General features: G+C 47.9%; 1 pseudogene; it reads right to left on the reverse strand.

The window, feature by feature from the left end:
* Positions 1 to 1,898: 1,898 nt before the first annotated feature.
* Positions 1,899 to 13,633, reverse strand: LOC112857728 (transcription factor BTF3-like; annotated as a pseudogene).
* Between the last annotated feature and the right edge of the window lie 1,047 nt (positions 13,634 to 14,680).

The following is a 14,680-nucleotide window of genomic DNA, read 5'->3' on the forward strand; positions in this document are numbered from 1 at the left end:
ATTGTGTCCTGCCCTCTGGGGGCTCAGGCCCTGTCCCAGTCTTGAGATAGGGTGGAAGAAGTCCGATGACTGGAAGGCCCAAGATCTCAGTGTTCGTCCCGGTGCCGCGACTGATTCTCTCACAAGGGCAGGGCACTTCCTCACTGTCCTCCACCGAACAATGAAAAGTTGATTGGATGATCCCTTCGGGTCCCTTCTGGGGCCGACAGGGAGAATGTGTCGGACACAGGCGGAGATGTGAGCACAGCTATTACCTGAAACAGTGGACAGATCTGAACTGAGGAATCATAAAACCTTAGTTTTGGTAGCTTCCAGTCCCGTCCCCCAACCTGAACCACAGTTCCCTCCACAGACACCCTCTGAGGTCTCATTCGAGGCCACATGCAACTGCCTTTTCTGCTCCCACGGCTCCTGCCCTGTCACTACCTTCACTGCACTGTCCCCACCTACCTGCCTGTCTCCTCTCCAGCTTGTGGGAGGTGGGAGAGCAGGAATTCATCCTGTTCCCCATGCTTTCCCAGCCCTAGCACAGAGTAGGTGCTCCATAAATGCTTGCAGAAAGGATGAGTGACCACTAATGGTAGATGGAATCCTCCAGGTAACTGACAAAATGTTGAACTCTTCAGTTGGCTGCTTTGAGATCTGCAACCAGAGCTATTGGGTAAAGACAATGGGAAACGGAGGAAGGTCCAAATGGTGGGGCCTCAAAGCGTAGCTGCCCATGGGCATCAGGGACCCTGGGCAAACGTTTCTGCAGGGCCCCTGTGTATACACACAATTTGATTTCACTCAAAATTGTTTCTCAGGACTCTCCTGGCAGACTGGCCTCATGTAATCCTGTGAATGAAGTAGTCTACCTCCTGGATCTGGGCCTGACCACAAGGCCCTGGGAGGACCTGGGGCAGCCAGAGCTTCTGGGGGGCTGGCCAACCTGGGGCTTCTGGTCAACCCCTGTGTGGAGAGGGAGAGAATGTACAGGGTTGGAAAACTCTCCGAAGGGGAGAATCTGGAAACTGAGGCGCCCCATCCAGATGACACTACTGACCCCAGTTGGTCCCAGGCACTGGAGGGACACTTAGGAAACTTGGAGGAAGGTGCTTCAAAGCACCAGGGCCCCTCAGGCCTGCACCTAGGACAAGATCCCCCCTTACCTTCCCTACTGGAAGTGTCCACATGGCTGGCTCAGTGGGAGAAAGAAGATAATTTTCCTTTTCTAAGCACTCAATTTCTTGTATATATCAGTCACTTGCTTTTTACAGTGCTAGCAGGTAGATATTTTATAGGCCGTACTGCATAGTGGCTGTGGGATCAGCTCTAGAGGTAGCTGGCTAGCCACCTCCACCACATCAGATCTGGGTCAACTTGGGCAATTTGCTGATTTTCCTTTTATTTCTTTAAAAAATATAATTAAAGTTGGGCGCCTGGGTGGCTCAGTCGGTTGAGCGCCTGACTTCAGCTCAGGTCATGATCTCGCGGTCCGTGAGTTCGAGCCCTGCGTCGGGCTCTGTGCTGACAGCTCGGAGCCTGGAGCCTGTTTCAGCTTCTGTGTCTCCCTCTTTCTCTGCCCCTCCCCCGCACATGCTCTGTCTCTCTCTCTCACTGTCTCACAAATAAATAAACGTAAAAAAAAATTTTTTATAAAAAAAAATATATATATATAATTAAAGCTATACAAGCATGTAGCTGAATCAGAGTCGAATTATTCTATGAGATTTCTTTCTTTCTTTCTTTCTTTCTTTCTTTCTTTCTTTCTTTTTTAACTAGGCAAAGAACTTTATTAGTGTTGTTTCAAACTTTATTCCCAGGCTTCTTCAGCTTAATTAGCTGCGAAGAATGAATTGTATATAAGCAAAAACTGAAAAGAGCTGCAGTGTCCAAGGGTCTTGGGCTTAAAAAATATTAGAGATCCAGATTTTATCAGATCCATGAACAAAATTTGTAAAAAGCAGCCATCATATACAATAGCAGCTCCCAGTAACTTCTCCAAGTTTTATCTTCTTCAGAAGTTGACTCCATTCAGTGTGCTTCATTCTTGGAAGCTTCATCCAAATTCTCCACGAGATCTGGACCTTCATCATCATCATCCTCTCCAGTAGCAAGTGGTGCCTTTCCATCCACAGATTGTTTGGGCAGAGCTTCAGCCCAAAGATACTTAAAGCCTCATTTGAGATAGTGGGGAGCATTTCTGTCAGCTGCTTTGTCTCAGCATGGCCTGTGATGGTGAAAGTATTTGCTGCCAGGGAGGCCTGCACTTTAGGGTTGTTAAAGTGGATCACTAGTCCTTGGTTTGAGAACCAACTCAAACCAAGAACTTGTGGCTCAGTCAGTTAAGCATCTGACTCTTGATTTTCAGCTCAAGTCATGATTCAGGGTTTGTGAGTTCGAGCCCCACGTCAGGCTCTGCAACAGTGCAGAGCCTGTTTGGGATTCTCTCTCTCCCTCTCTCTCTGCCCCTCCCCTGCTCACGCTTTCTCTTTCTCTCTCTCTCTCAAAATAAATAAACATTTTTAAAAAATCATTTAAAAAGGTGTTCATTATGACTACTCAAATCCTATTCACAACTGACCTTTTCATTTCCTGCAAACTTTTTATGTTTTCTGGACTTCAGAATTATCGTGTTTTGTTTACTTGTCTTACATACAGCAGTTACAATTCAACACTAAATTCTCCATCAATTGTCTATATCCATATGTTCAGAACTTTCAGAGAGTCTATAAATTTTATCTACTTGAAGATTCTCTCTAGAGCCTTCTGACAAGTTCCAGTCTCTCTTTCTCTATTCCCACTACACAGCTATTGATATCGTCAAGCCTCAGTTTCTTCATCTGTAAAACAGGGATAATTATATTACCTCATAGAGGTGTTGTGAGGATAAGCAAAATAGTTCATGTAGCACAGTGTTTGTCGTATAATAAACACTTAATTGGGGCGCCTGGGTGGCGCAGTCGGTTAAGCGTCCGACTTCAGCCAGGTCACGATCTTGTGGTCCGTGAGTTCGAGCCCCGCATCAGGCTCTGGGCTGATGGCTCAGAGCCTGGAGCCTGTTTCCGATTCTGTGTCTCCCTCTCTCTCTGCCCCTCGCCCGTTCATGCTCTGTCTCTCTCTGTCCCCAAAATAAATAAACGTTGAAAAAAAATTAAAAAAAAAATAAATAAACACTTAATAAATATTGCCTTATTATGATTCGAGAGGAGAAAACCAAAGCTCCAAGTAACCTGCCCAAGTAACGGTTCAAAGCCCAGATGTGTCTGAAAACTCCTACTTAAAACTGTTTTGCTATTTTAGGGCAGGGCCTAAAAATCTTAGACTTACAAAGTTAGAATCTTCCAGTATGGTCAGTTGAAGAAACATAGGATTTTCCAAGAAGGTCCTGGCCGACCAGCAGGGTGAACATGGTCAGATCACCTAACCCCTCTAAGACATATATCCTCCTATGGAAAGTGGGGATAAAGTGAGTGCCAAGGAGATAAGGCACTTTGTAAACTAAATGCTCTGCACAAATGTTAGTTACTGCCCAGCTTTCTCTTCCTTTGCTTCATTTTTTTAGCAGCTGAGAAAACCAAGTCCGTGCAAGAAGATCACGCAGATAGAAATCATGCAGTGATTCGGTGGTTGAGACGGAACTGGAGCTCATATCTCATGGCCTTAGTGTAAAGAAATTAAGTCCAGGCCTGATGGGCATCCAAGGCTGCCAGATGCCCAGACAGGATAGAAGCAGGTGTTTCCTTGGCCTCAGTGTCCCCAGCCACTGGCCTGTTCTGACCAGGGGAGGGACACCACCTGCTGGTGATGGACTCTGGGGACAGAGACAGGCCTGGATCTGGTGCAGGCTGTTCTACTAGTGTGTCAGGAACAAAGCTACTCAGTGCCAAGGGCAGACAGTGGTTGCTTTTTTCTTTCCAGACATTCATCTGGCCTTCCTGCTTCCTCTTCTTCCCTGGGTTTGTATTTTTGAGTTCTGGCTGAAACTCTAACGGGCATGGACTCTGTTGACCCTGGCCTTGAAACCCCACTCGCTGTGCCCTCTCTCATGGTGAATGGTAAGTCACCAATGACTTTCACATTCCCCAGCGTCTCATTGCTCCCAAGCAATGGCACAAGCCTTGCCTAACCCCGGACTCAGGCCAAGAGAAAGCCCCCACGCACTGAATCTCAGATGCAGTGGGACACTGGGCACGGGCAGGGATGATGAAAGACAAGGGACAGGACTGGGCTGCAGCAGTGTCTGTTATGCCCTCCAAGCCACCCTCCTGCACATGCTGCTTCATGCATTTTGGGTAGAGGTGCAAGAATGCAGCCTGCAGAAACACTAACACAAGTCACAAAGATGCATGTGCATCGGGAGGTTGTGCAGCCCACGCAGACGGCAATGATCCAGTATGCTGGTGCAATGGAGAAGTATGGAGCCATTTTTAAAAAGTAACACACACACACACACACACACACACACACACCCTTTTAAAAGAACAGCTTAGTAACAACACATAGGGTAGTACCCTTTTCTGGGGGTAAAAATAAAAGCAAATTGGTATAAGGGGTGGAAGAAGAGGAAAGAGGGAATGATGCCCTGGGCCGATTTAGGAGATGAGAACCTGGAGGAAACCAGGAGGGACCTAATTTTTGTTGAACCCTTTCATCTACCAGCTCTCCTTTTACATCTGTCATATCACTTAGTCCTCACAAAAGCCCAATATGATTGGTGGTCATTGTCTCCAGTTTGCTGATAAAGAAATAGAGGCCCAGTGAGGTTAGTAAAATTTCGACATCACACAGATGAGATGTGGTAAAAGCTTAACCTTGCCCAAAGGGAAGTCTAGCTTAGCCATTTGGTTTCTGGGATGTCATCTCTGAACCCTTGGGATATGCTAATGAAAGTGTCTTTACCTGGGGGCCTAAGGCCACACTCAACAGTCTATGCTAACAATGTGATTTGTGGTGGGGGCTTTGGGCATGTATCAACTCAGCCTCCAGAGAGGCTAGAAACTAAGTGTAGCTACATGGGTGTAGCTTGGTTAGTCTTGGTAAAGACTCTGAACACTAAGGCTTGGGTGAGCTTCCTTGGTTGGCAACACTCTGTGCATATCGCCAGACATCTTTCCTGGAATGTACTGCTGTCTACACATCTCGGGGGGCAGACAACTGGAAACTCCGCAGTGGAGCCCTCCTGAATGCTGTCCCATGCACCTCTCCTCTGGGCTGACTTTAATCTGTATCCTTTTGCTGCAATAAAGCATAACTGTGGGGACTCTAGCTTCCAGTGAGTTCTGTATGTCCCACTAGATAATTATTGAACCTGAGCATGGTCTTGAAGATGCCCAAGCCTGCGATCACTGTCAGAAATGAGGGTGGTCTTGAGGGTTTCTCCCTAACTTTGAAGACGGTAAGGGGTGTATTGGGATTTGCTCAAAGATCTCAGAGACTCCAGCATGTGGCCTCTTCCCAGCTCATTCTTCTCTTACACTGATCCACCGTGGACAAGTGCCGAAGGGAAGAAATTCTGGCACCATGAGGAAGAACAAGAACAGAGCGATGGCCACACTCAGCGATAGCAAGGTGGTTGAATGAGGACATAGAAAAGCAAGCTGAGTAGCATGCTCAGAGGGAAAATAGAAGGAACATATTTTAGAAAGTCCCAGGAATCTCTGACCCTCACGACACAAGATGGCAAGAAAGCAAGTGCAGAGAAAGCTGAGGGGAGAAGCTACCAGAAGCCCCAGTTTCTTATAGGTCCTCCAAGAAGCTAGGATCCCTGATAGACAAGACTCTTCCCTTGTCTCCTACCCAGCATCTCCTCTCTGCTCACTGTAGGCCAGGAGGGAAGATCACATTTCAATTTATACACAGAATTAAGGGAAGGAGGGAAGGAACCAGGAGACTAGCTTTGATCCTTCTCCCTTTTGGCCACTCCACAGTGCTGGTGGTCCTCCACAGTGGCATGTACGGAGACCTCATGTTTCCATAATCCCTTTATTGCCCCCACATCCAGCACATTCTTAAGTACCTAGCCTTTTCTGCCCCCACCCAGTTCCAGGCTTGAGAGCATCTTTCCACCTGCTTTCCCACTTCCTACTTTGGAATTAAAAAATAAAAAATAGGGGCACCTGGGTGGCTCAGTGGGTTAAGCATCCGACTCTTGATTTGGTCTAACTGTCATGAGATCCGGCCCTCTGTTAGGCTCTGGGCTGAGCATAGAGCTTGCTTGGGATTCTCTCTCTCTCTCTCTCTCTCTCTCTCTCTCTCTCTCTCTCTCTCCCTCTCCCCCTGCCCAATAGTGCTGAGGGCAGAACTGAGCCTCTGAGATCACTTGAGAAGACATACACACATTCAAGCTGTTGGCTCCCAGATGCAGAGCCCTTCCCAAGTACATGGAATTAGTCTCCTACCCCAGGCAGGGGAAAATCCATTCCCAGTAGACTGGCCAGTGAACGAGGAGGCAGGTGGGGAGGAGGAGAGGCCCTGGAACAGCAGGTAACCAGACTGCATTTAGGCACATCTTAGCCCTGTCCCTGCTCTGAGGGCAAGGCCGAGTGGAGCCACTCTGGTGCCTGCTTTTACACAGGGCATATTTCCCCCTGTACAGTCTATCTGCAATGATCACTTGGGGCAAATTTCACCTGCATCAATGTATCAGGGAGGTAAGGATTTTTTGAAGCTATTCTCTTCTGCACCTGTCTACCAGCAATAGTAGGGAAAGCAGACAACATTTCTCTCTCCTACTTCCTGCCAGCCAACTGGCAAGAAGACAGCCTCAGGTTCAGACTCTTTCTCTCTCTAAATGTATGAAACCTCGGGTCGTTTTTTTAATGTTTATTTTTTTTTCAGAGGGGGGAAGGGCAGAGAGGGGGGTGGTGGAGGATCTCAAGCGGGCTCCGTGCTGACAGCAGAAAGCCCGATACAAGGCTCAGACTCACAAACCATGAGATCATGACATGAGCAGAAGTCGGGCGCTTAACCAACTGAGCCACACAGGTTTTCCAGAGACCTTTAGGAACTAATCTTCGCGGCAGGTTGCTTCCTGATCTTGTCCCCAGACGGGAGAATGAACACAATCCCTCCCCAGCTGGGAATCTTGGCATTCAGAAAACCCCTGTCAAAAAAGCTTTTCCTTTTGCAATTGTCTTGCAAACTTATTTGTGTGAGGGTCTCCAGAGTGCCCAGGCACTGCTAACCCCAAAAGGTATCTGTGTCATCATGATCAAACGGGTAAGATATTAAACAACTTCTCTTCCTGAACCCTCTCGCTCATTTTTGTGGTGTACTCCTATTTTAAGATCCAGCCTAAACGTCACTCCTCTGGGAAAAACCCCGTTCTTCCGCTGGACCCAGCCTCTCATCCGGGCAACACTGAGCGCACCCCCAAAAGTGCTCCTCCCCGGCACTTAACACGCAGTGTTTCCTTATAAGCGTACCTCCCCTGCTAGACTGGAAGTTTCCTCGGAGCAGGGAATCCTGTGTCCACAGAGCCTAGCACAGCACACTGCTCAGGGCTGAAACTCCGTAAATAGTTGTTTGAATGGGTGAATGAATGTACGAATCAAAGCAGAGCTGTTACAAACACAGATCGTACTGTGTAATGAGGGCAGCCACCAGCCACATGTGACCATTTAAATTTAAATGAACTAAAATAAAAAAACTGTTCAGTGTGTGTCATTCAGAGGACCTCCCTCAATGCGGTGCTGTGCTATTTGCTGGCCAAAGAATCACACAGATATTTATAGTGTAAGGCAGACGTGCGACGATCTAGCAACTATAGAGAACGCCCCCTTGAATAAATAGGGTCTGAATGAAATAGATTATGATTAGGTATTGTCAAATATATAAAAATTAAACCGACCAAAGGAAAAAATAGAGAGAGAGGTTTGGTGGTCCTTACAGCCTGAAAACGAATGTGTTTCGTCACTTACATTTGAAATAGACTACTTTGCCTACGGGCTACGATTTTACTCTCCTGAGGGAACTACACCTCCAAGTGGTTAAGAGTGCCTCCTTCTGCACCGGACCAGACTCAGCAGGCTGGGGAACGGCAGAGGAGGCTTTGCTTGCTCTTTGTAGCAAGCCAGGGGCCCTGTGCCCCAGACACCAGGCTCCTCTGTTTCTGCCCCATCCCCCACCCCGCCGCTCCCCCCCAGCACAATTCCCTCTGGCAGCCAGCGCCGGGAGCCAGGAGGTAGCAGCTGAGAACCTGGCCTGTGAGCCAGGCCACCCCCAATTAGTTTATCTTATTAATGCCAATTTATTAGCACAGAACCCCTGGGAGGTGAGCAGGAGGATGTTTTAAATAAGCATCTGCATTTCCTGTCTGCAAGCTTTACACCTGAGCTCAGTGCTAGACGGGTGGCCTCCCGCCTCCCTACTTCCTCCGGAAGGTGGACCCAGGAGAGTGGATCTGCCTGGACAGAGGGGATAGTGTGTGCTTCTAAACACAAGAAGATTTGTCACAGCTTCATAAGTGTTTGCGCAGGCGTCCTTTCAAGGGTTCTCTAAGAACTCATCTACAACAAAGAATTTGTCTGTTAAATAACAATGGCTTTATAAATACAATAGCCTTAATAATTAAATCTTACTCCTCAGGGCTCCAAAGGGACTAACTCCTTCGGTTCTTTAAGGGTTAGGAGCTGGGGAAAATGCTATCTTCCCGCTAGGGGTTTCCCGGCTTGGAAAGAGTCTTATCATTCACCCCCTCTTTGAAGCCGGGGCCCATATAAGCAGTACCACACCCTATCAGACACACGAGCGCGTTTTCAGTGAATTGATAAATGGTCATAATTTAACACTGTTCCAAGCACCTGAGAAATTTTCACGGGCCATGAGCTCTTTTGGCTTCAGAGGGACGAAGTGTCACGACCAGGTAGATCCTACCTGCAAAGGTGTGTGCTTGGTAGAGGAGAAGAGCCACCCCCTACCCCAACCTCCCTCCATAGTGTTTCCTCCCTTGCTAACACCCAGCTTTAAAATTCCCAGAAGAAACACCCACCCCTGTCCTGGCTGCAGGGAGAACCTTCTCTTAAACAGGCCATTGTGTGCATATTTTTGTGGGCTGGGGGAGAACGAGTTGCTCTGAAGCCACAATGCGCTCGCTGGTAAATGTTTAATAATTGGTTCGCTGAGAAAAAAGAGAAGCCCTGATTTGTGGCGTTCTCCAACTCGGTCGTTGAACACGGGGGTGAGAAACGATGTGCAGTAGCTCACTGTTACATAATATTTCCACGGGACCGATAGAGTGGAGGCAAATGACCTCAAGATCACAGCACTAAAATGAGTTTTGAATTATTTTTTACCATTGCGTTTAATACCGTCATTTAATCGTAAGCTTCCATAATTTAATTTTGTCCTAATGGCTGTGTTTTACCACCAGCTTGCCGAGATCCTTAAAGACTCGGCAGTCGGCTCTCGTGAACCGACCGGGGCTGGCCCCCCGGCACGCTACCGCCCTGCAGCCACTTAGCCACACTTCTGCGACCCCACTGTTGTCACTTCCCAGCTTAGAGTTTCTATTTCCTGGCTCCCACCGCAACCTCAGTGAGGTCAGCGTGTTATGCCTGTTTTATACGGTAGATACTGGAAATAACCGCGCGTACCCACCCCCGCCACCGTGATGATGGCAGCAATGACGAAGGCTCCTGCCTGTGTCCTCTGGAGGCCAGCTCTCGCTGACGGGAGCACCTCTCCCTGAGAGGCCTGCAGGTTATGGTGGCCAACAGCTCATGCAGGCTCCAAAGCCCGGCCCCTTCCTCAGGGAGGGCTCTGCTGTGGTGGGAGTTACACCCAGAGCATCTGTGGATGAGGCCAAGGTCGTCGCCTGAGACACAGCCTAGTCTGGCAACTTCCTCTTCAGCATGCTTCCCACATTACCTTCCTCCGAGAGCCCTCCCCCCACGCACGCACGTCATAGGCATCTGAATTCCTGTCTCAGGCTCTGCTTCTAGGCCACTTGGCCAAAGACATGAAGCCTCAGAGGGACTTCCCTGATGTCCCACAGTGACCAAGGCAAAACGAACCCAAGACTCCTGATTCCTAACCAAGTGTTCTTACAGTCATCCCACAGCTGCTGCTTCTACTTTAATTAAGACTCCTCAGCGACTATGGAAAGACTGACGCCCAAACACCCTAGTGTGGCATTCAGGACCCTAGCACTTTGCCCCCTCCCCTTGTCTTCCAGCCTTGCCTCCTAGGATTCTCTCTGCTTATACCTGTGACTTCAACCACAGCCAACTGCCTTCTGTCCCTCAAACCTGCCCTGGGTTTCTTGTGTCTGAACTTTTGATTCTCTTGTTTCTTCTTCAAGACAAATAAAGGTACATGTTGTAAATGCCTACTGAATTCAGGGCATTGTACTCGAGAGCAGGAGTCTTCAAAATGGAGTATATCTGGGGTGCCTGGGTGGCTCAGTCAGTTAAGTGTCCAACTTCAGCTCAGGTCATCTCATGGTTTGTAGTTCGAGCCCTGCATCGGGCTCTGTGCTGATGGCTCATGCTGAGAGCTCAGAGCCTGGAGCCTGCTTCAGATTCTGTGTCTCCCGCTCTCTCTGCCTCTCCCCTACTCTCACTCTGTCTGTTTCTCTCAAAAATAAATAAACATTAAAAAATTTTAAAAACAAAACAAAACAGAGTATATCTACCCTTGTAGGTAGCAGAAGACTTCAAGAAGTATGTGCACAGGCCTAGTTTTAGGGGAACTGGTATCTAGGTCCTCAAATTCCATATTTGCACTTTCTTAAAATTGTCTAAGAAGGGGCCTGCCTTCAAAATAGTCCTCCTCCCACCTTGCAAAAGAAAGGAAAGTCTGCCTTTTACTATGGTGCATTGAAAGGGAGGTTTCAAAATATCAGTTTTGGGGAAGGCTCCCTTAGTGATAAGTCAAGGCACGATTACCCTTAGGGTGTTCTGGAGCAGTCAGAAACCATGGTAAGAACCCGCGGTCAGGCAAGGTTGGCCTGGGCTTCGGTGCCAGGCAAAAGGGTTGCAGCCTCAGTGGGTGCAGGAGGAAACAGGGCCGGTTGGCACTGAACACCCAGCTGCAGGGATTTGGGCTGGAGCTGCTCTGGGGTCAACTTTTCTCTACCTCCATGCTCTATAACATGGGGTCATCAGTACTGTGTGAAGGGTTCTAGAACATGGTATATCTCTAGGGATCATCGTTCTTTTGCTCGGATCTGATCAGGATAGACAAGGGATTCGGGAAGTTTAGTAACCTAGCGAGAAAGTAATTTTATGCATTTTCATATTAAAGTAATAAGAGCTAACACAGTAGTGCTTACTGGGTGCCTGTCCCTGGTCTAAGAACTTGATTTCTATTAAATGCATGAATCATTACATCAAGGCTGTGAGGAAACCAAGGCTGAGAACCGAGCGAAGTACCTTGTCCAGGGTCCCAGCTGGCAAACCGAAGAGCCAGATGCAAACCCCTGTGCTATGGCTCCAAAGCCTCTGCCTTTTTTATTTTTAAGGTTTTTTTTTTTAATATTTATTTATTTTTGAGAGAGACAGAGACAGAGCACGAGTGGGAGTGAGACAGAGAGAGAGGGAGACAGAGAATTCGAAGCAGGCTCCAGGCTCCAAGCTGTCAGCTCAGAGCCTGACGCAGGGCCTGAACCTAGAAACCACAAGATCATGACCTGAGCCGAAGTCAGACTGAGCCACCCAGGTACCCTCTTTTTTATAACCTTTATTTATTTATTTATTTAGAACGTGCAAGTGGGGGAGGGCGGAGAAAGAGGGAGAGAGAAAGAATCCCAAGCAGGCTCCTTGCTGTCAGCGCTGACCCCGACAAGGGGCTCAAACTGTGAGATCGTGACTTGAGCCAAAATCAAGAGTCAGACGCTAAACCGACTAACCCACCCAAGCGCCCCCAGAGCCTGTGCCTTTAACCCAAACTAGAAGTTTTCAAGCAAATCCAGACTTGTTTTAAAGCAGAAAGCAAAAGCTGATGCTTATTTCAGCTAAAACTTTAGGTTTTTAGCTTTTTGTGAGCTGCTTCTTTTCTTAAAGGTGGGGTGGTGTGTGGACGTGGTCACTTTGCTATGACCTAAGGGTGGTAGGCACAAAGGTTTTTTCATCCTTCTGGTGTCCATTCTGCCGGGTGTGGAATAAGATGAGGGAACAAATGGAGGAGGGATTAAGGATGTCTTGAGAAAGAATAAGGACAGACCCCAATCGTGAGAATGCCATCTGCATTTTGTGAAGTTAATTTCCCTCTGTTTTCTGGCTCATTAGAGACATTGAGGGCAGGGGGATCAAGCTGGGGCACCTGCTGCAGTCACCACCTGGGCTATCTCACCACCTGGGCTGTGGTTGTTCTGGAAAAACCCTCCACCAATGAGAGTGCTGTATCTGTGCTATGCAGGGATCAGCTGGGGCGACCACAGAAAGGGACAAAGGGACAGGAAAGCCCCTAGAATGATGGGGGAAGGGGCAGGGATCACAGTGAAAGTGGAGCCGGTGGTCAAGCCTGACTTGCTTTGGTGAAAAGGAGAGAAGTGAGTTATGTTTAATGTGAAGGGAAAAGAGCATTTCTCTATGCTATGCCAATTAAAAACATGCTTATAAAGAAATAGAGGCAGGGAACTCAGAAAAGTATGAGTGAATGTGTTCCTCCACATTCTATGTTTTTACTGTTTATTTATTTATTTTGAGAGCATGTGCATGCATGTGGGGGAGGGGCAGAGAGAGAGAGGGGGGGAGACAGAGAATCCCAAGCAGGCTCCATGCTGTCAGCACAGAGCCCAACATGGGGCTTGAACTCATGAGCTGTGAGATCATGACCTGAGCCAAAATCAAGAGCCCAAGAGCTGGATGCTTAACTGACTGAGCCACCCAGGAACCCCTACATTCTATTTAAGGCTATGTTTTAGAGAAGTTTTAGGTTCAAAATCAAGAGGAAAGTACAGAGATTTCCCATAACCCCCCTGTTCCACCCATGCACAGCCTCACCCGTTATCACCACCCCACCAGAGGGGTGCTTTTGTTATAAATGAGGAAACTACACTAAGTCTATAGACCCAGAGTCTACAGTTTACATTTCAGTTCCCTCATGGTGTTGTAGATTTGTATGGATTTGAACAAATGTATAATGATATGTGTCCATCACGACGGTATCTGGCAGAGTGTTTTCACCGTCCCCCAAATCCTCTGTGCTCCACCAATTTATCCCACTCCCGCTGCACCCCTTGGCAACCACTGACCTTTTCACCATCTCCACAGTTTTGCCTTTTCCAGAATGTCATATAGTTGGAACCACACAGTACGTAGCCTTCTTAGCTTGGCTATCTCCACTCAGCAATTCGCGTTTGAGTTTCCTCCATGCCTTTTCATGGCTTCCCAGCTCATTTCTTTCTAGTGCTGAATAACATTCCATCGGGTGGCTGGACCACAGTTTGTCCGTTTGCCTACCAAAGGCCATCTCGGTTCCTTCCAAGTTTTGGCAATTATGACTAAGTCTGCTATACACGTCTGCGTGGAAGTTTTTGTACGGACGCATATTTCCGCTCCTTTGGGTAAATACCAAGAAGCACAGTTGCTGGATCATATGATAAGAGTAGGTTCAGTCTTCTAAGAAACCGCCACCGGTCTTCCAAAGTGGCTGCACCATTTTGCATTCCCACCAGCAGCGAGTGAGGGTCCCTCTTGTTCCACATCGTCCCCCACACCTGGCATTTAGTGGTTTGGTGACAGCATTCTGGATTTAGGTTACTCTAGTAGGGAGGGAGTGATATCTCATGGTTGATTTAATTTGCATTTCCCCGATGACACATGATGTGGAGCATTCATTCTATGTTCCAAACTTTCTTCAAGTTGTTTCTTTGCTAACGACAAAATATTTCTTTTCTAAGGAAAATGGAGACTCGGGAAACATACGCAAAAATTGTTACTTCTGTCCAGCACTAGTGAGGACAGAACCCTCTGGAAATGTCCTTTCTGAAGCTTCTCAGACTGAGACTGTGCTTGCTCTTTGCTGTGACTTTCTCCGGGACTGGGTCCCTCTCTGAACCCTCTGGCTAAAGTTTGGACCTTGTTGCCCACCTCTTGGCCTGGACTCTGCGTGCCCTCACCCTGGATTTCCCATTCCTGGGTTGCCCCCAGCTGCTGGGAGAATTGTTCCCTCCTGTCAGACCCTGACCTGACTCGGGCACTGACAGCTGGACAGAGGCTCAGGGTCACAGCCCAGCAGCTGCAACAAGGACTGTCTTGCTTTGCAGGTCAATGCAGTCCGATTGTCCCCCTTGGCCGCCGTTGTCAAAGTTGGTCATACCATATCCCAGATTATATCATGATGCTCTGGAAGGTTCCCCAGCCAAGCTGGGTCCAGTGCTCTGCAACAGGAGAAGTTCAAAGACTGCCTCACATAAAAATGCTGGTGCTCTCACATTTGTGTCTCCATGGTCATGCAGGGGCTCTTTATGGGGAGTTCTGGCTTCACCATGGCCATGAACTTCAAATCTCTGGAATTCCTGCTGGACAAAAAGGACTTGAAGAAATACAAGCGCACAATCTCTTGTCAGAAGCCCTAGGGAGAGTAAAAACCCTTAGACCAGATGTGTTTTAGAATTCAGAATTGTTTCAATTTTAGAAAGATAATTTGGTGCAGATACTGTATATAACAACCCCAGTGACGTCTGGGGCAGCATGCTGTAAGTCAAACCACGTCGATACTTCTGCAGTGAAGTGTATGAATAGTCACACTA

Source organism: Puma concolor, chromosome E4 (assembly GCF_028749965.1).
Source record: "Puma concolor isolate L17-30 chromosome E4, mPumCon1.1.hap2, whole genome shotgun sequence".
NCBI lineage: Eukaryota > Metazoa > Chordata > Mammalia > Carnivora > Felidae > Puma > Puma concolor.